The sequence below is a fragment of the Mytilus californianus genome, unplaced genomic scaffold (genome assembly GCF_021869535.1).
Source record: "Mytilus californianus isolate M0D057914Y unplaced genomic scaffold, xbMytCali1.0.p SCAF_2, whole genome shotgun sequence".
NCBI classification, from domain to species: domain Eukaryota; kingdom Metazoa; phylum Mollusca; class Bivalvia; order Mytilida; family Mytilidae; genus Mytilus; species Mytilus californianus.
Window position 1 is genome coordinate 114,196,172 of NW_026262668.1, and position 4,426 is coordinate 114,200,597.

Here is a 4,426-nt window from a genome sequence, read left to right on the forward strand (position 1 = left end):
CTATTATTTTACTACTTACTAGTAGTTGGTTTTTTTTTTTGGTAATTTGGTTGATTATTACTTAGTAAGGTTTAGTATGTTAAATGATACCAGATATTGTGCACACAGTTACATTCGTTTTTTCTTTATTTCATATTTGGAATATGGAGGAGAAGCTCTTTGTCTGTTGTTCATTCAACCGATTGGATAAGTGATACTTATAGCGTATTTATGTGAAGAACTGACATCATGATCAACTGAAGTTATTGAAGAGGCCTAAATACATACGATCGCGTGAAAAACTGCAATTTAGAACTTTTGCTGACAAATTATCTTCATCACTGTTTATATTTACATTTGACATATTGTTAGCTTACTATTTCACCGACGTAATTTTTTTCAAATACATTGTATCAACTACAAGAATAGTATTTATTGTCCGACCGAAGTCCATTTAGACTGCATAGAGATATTTTGTCCAGTAACACAATTAGACAACGATTTTAGCGGACATTCCTTTCAATCAGGCGTGGCTAGCAGCATTATAATTTCATTGTTCAAGATTGATGGCATCGCTTGTCCGTATTAATTGCTATTTCAGATGTTTCGTTTCAGAAAGCGAAGTAACTATAAATTTAAAAGCTACAAAGACAGATATTTTCCGACAGGGTATTAATTTCATTGTTCAGGATTGATGACATCGCTTTTTCGTATAAATTGCTATTCCAGCTGCTGAGTGTAAGACGAAACCTATAAACGCAAAGCATAATGATTCGTTTTTCGTTGAAGAAATATCGGAAACCCAGTTTCCCGGAACTATTTTATAAGCAAGCTTAAAACAATACTCATGGCATTAGGATATTGTGAAAAGGATTATAGCGGACATTCCTTTCGATCAGGTGCGGCCACTAGCGCTAGTTCTAAAGGTATTGAGAACAGCAGGATACAATCACTGGGACTTTGGAAATCAGATTGTTTTAAACGCTACAGTAGAACATTTAAATCGGATATTAAATCCGCGATCGGTTATGACTTTGTAACATGTCCTACATTCTAGCCTTGTGTCTTTTCTTTTCACGTTGATCTCAATATTGTGGTTAAGGATTTTTATATTGACATTAATTTTCTCTAGATCAACTTTAATTTTAACAAGACACAAGGCTTCATTAGGCACAACATCTTCAAATTTTGGGGTTACTCAATATGCAACTTGGGCAGGCAACATAACGTTACATATTTCGTTTTGGGCTATGATATTTTATTTTGGCCAAATATAATATCGTTCCCCAAAATTTTCTGAGTAGTTAGGGTGCCTACGTACCTTAACGAGGAATAGTCTCATCTTGATTGCTCAACAGCTCTATTTCACGTCGGTCTATGCCCACAAAGATTTACTCTTATGCGGTACCACGTGGAAAATCAAGTAAGGCTATACCGCTCGGGAACGGCTTGCTAAAGTACTCTGAGACAAGTAGACTGGTAGACGTACACACACGTGTATGCAAATACCCCTATGGTGACGCATTTCTGTTAAAGATATGTGGCTAGCTCAGGCACAGTATTTTAGCGGCACATTATCCTTAATTATCTGAGAACACACTATCATTTTATGTACATACTGTGTGCTTTGTGTCAACTGCAGGTAGCATGTAATTTGTTTTGTTCTTGATTTACAATATGACAGAACTGAGTGAATTACATGATACTAGAGAAAAAATATCCTCAAGCATTCACACAGTGTGCCGCGCACACTGCTCGGATAGTTAAGTATAATGTTGGCGTCAGTTAGTTTACATTCATCGCTTCTTATTCAATGACGCCAAGGGAGTTTTCTGTAACATAACGTGTTGCCCTTAAGCCCAAATATTTGCATAATAAAAATAATTATTTTATCATGTTTTATATTTTTTCAGTACTTCAACAATATCAGACTGGGTATCTGAAATACTTCCTGCTGGACGTTTACAGGCTTTATATCAACAATAACTACTTTTGTAATTATGGTATAGTGTCTGTGATCGTTCTTATAAGAGTGGTCGTTAATAGCTATCAATTATCTGCGGTCAAGGTTTATTTATATTTAGCTATATATCTCTAATCATTGTTCACGCTAGTAATTCTCTTATCAATTGGTCTATTAAGGTCAACGCATTGAGGTTTTATTAGTTAATTGGCTTTGGTCTGCTGTGTCGGTACTTACTTAGATCATACGCTTGATGTGTATTTTATTATGTTTGAAACATGTTATATAAATTAGAAATTTTTAATTGATGTTTATATTAGTGTTTCATGTTCTGTCCGACTCGGCTTCTGTCAAAAATCCATTATTTATTTAGGTGGACGATACACATTTTATTACTAGATTTATGATGTCTGTGGTCGAGACGGCAATGTTTTCTTAACCGTCTCATGAACTTGGTGCACGTGTTAATTTTCAATCTTTGTCAGGATTATTCAGTCAGTTGCATTAATTAGCTAGTAGCAGTAGCAGTGCAAAAAATTCAAATCTTATAGTAATTTGAAGTTATTAATATTTTCATAATAACATTCACGGTACCAATTTTACTGCACCAGTAAACTTCAACCTATTTTGAGATTTTTGTTTGTTTCACAATTCAACTTTTAGTCAGTTTCAATCACTCTGTGATAAATCCTTTCAATCTGATAAATGTGCTTCGGGGCAGTTGTAACTCATTTATAGAAACTCATTGTTTTGAACTGTAAATAGACCCAAATAATAGGATAATCCCTTACTAAGAACATGATTCACATTCATTCTTCACAATTAAGAGGCATCCAATCCTACAATTTCATTGGTCGAGAGTACTTTGCTATATTCTAAATGATAAGTACTCGCTAACGCTCGTACTAATTCATGAAGAAAGGGATTATCATTCTCTTACATATACTTAGACGAAACTAATCATACTATTTGTTTGGGTGATCTAAATAAAAATTTCCTTCTCAACCTACCTAACTGTATCAGTGATATACTAAGTATAAATGGTCTATTTAATACAATTAACGATGCTACTCATTTTGATTCACGAACTGGTTCGTTGTCCTTATTAGAACCAATATTAATAACTGATTCCATTCAATTTATTGACTCGGGTATTATACCTATCAATAGAGACATAAGTGATCATGAAGGTACTTACATAACAGTCAGAAGCGGGTTCAGTAACTCGAAGAGTTTCAAACGTACAATATGGGACTATAAAAGGGGGGATTATAATTTAATGAAACAGATGGTTTCAGAGGTCGAATGGAATAAATTACTGGATAATGATATTAACATCCATGAATCTTGCAATATATATATTTGCACGAATTTTTAAAAGTGACTGAATCTTGCATTCCGAAAAAAGAAGTAATTATTCGATCTAATGATAAAATCTGGTTTAATTCAAATCTCCGTAAAGAAATAAGATCAAAGCGCAAAAGCGCTGTAAAGGCAGCTAATTGCAGGTTGTGTGCATTTTTAGTCCAGTTATATCATTATCATTACAGTGTACTTATCAGAGGTGGCTTAATATTTAAGATTTAGAGTTCTCTAATGATATTGAACAGGTTTTATAAATGTCATATTCTGAGCACTATATGAAGGCGATTGTTCTCACTTGTTTATGAACTAGTGCATTATGTCCAGTTTGTACCTTTTTTATCTATGTTTATAGTCAAATACTGTTTAAAATAGTTAGGCATTTTCTTTTTAGTAATAAGTAAATGTTATCAACTGTATTTTATTCAACTTTGCAAATGTGGTTTGTTACTGGTATGTATGGATGATAGTTGTTTCATTGGCAATCATAACACATCTCCTTATTTATATAATGATCTATATTCAACGACTTCAGGTACAAAAAAAAAATGTATGTAACTAAACTATGATGGGTAACCTTTGACTTCTTTCTTTTATATAAACTTTTGATTTGGTACCATAGTACTATGTAGAATAAATGTACATTGCAACATGTCAACTCTTTCAATGACAATACTTTTTTTAGAAACTATAACTCCAAGCAAAATTATATTTCCAAGTATAAAGTAATTTATTAATGAAACAAGAGGCTCTCAAGAGCCTGAATCGCTAACCTGTATTTCAGAGGAGAAGATTTTTAAATGTTAGCAAACTTGATGAACAAATTGTGTAAAATTGTCTTTAAATGGCAATAACTCCTTAAGGGGTCAATTGACAATTATGGTTTTACTAACTTTTTTGTAGATCTTACTTTGCTGAACATTATTGCTGTTTACAGTTTATATCTATCTATAATAATATTCAAGATAACAAAAAACTGCAAAATTTCCTTAAAACAACCAATTTAGTGGCAGAAACCCAACAATGGGTTGTTCGATTCGTCTGAAAATTTCAGGGCTGATCGATCTTGACCAATTGAACAATTTTACCCCATGTCGGATTTGCTCTAAAAGCTTTAGTTTT

General features: G+C 33.0%; 1 protein-coding gene across 1 annotated transcript in view; it reads left to right on the plus strand.

Moving 5' to 3' along the window:
• The window catches only part of LOC127730775 (uncharacterized), a 30,999-nt gene that overhangs the window by 8,387 nt on the left and 18,186 nt on the right, over positions 1 to 4,426 (plus strand). The gene's annotated exons all lie outside the window — the stretch shown is intronic.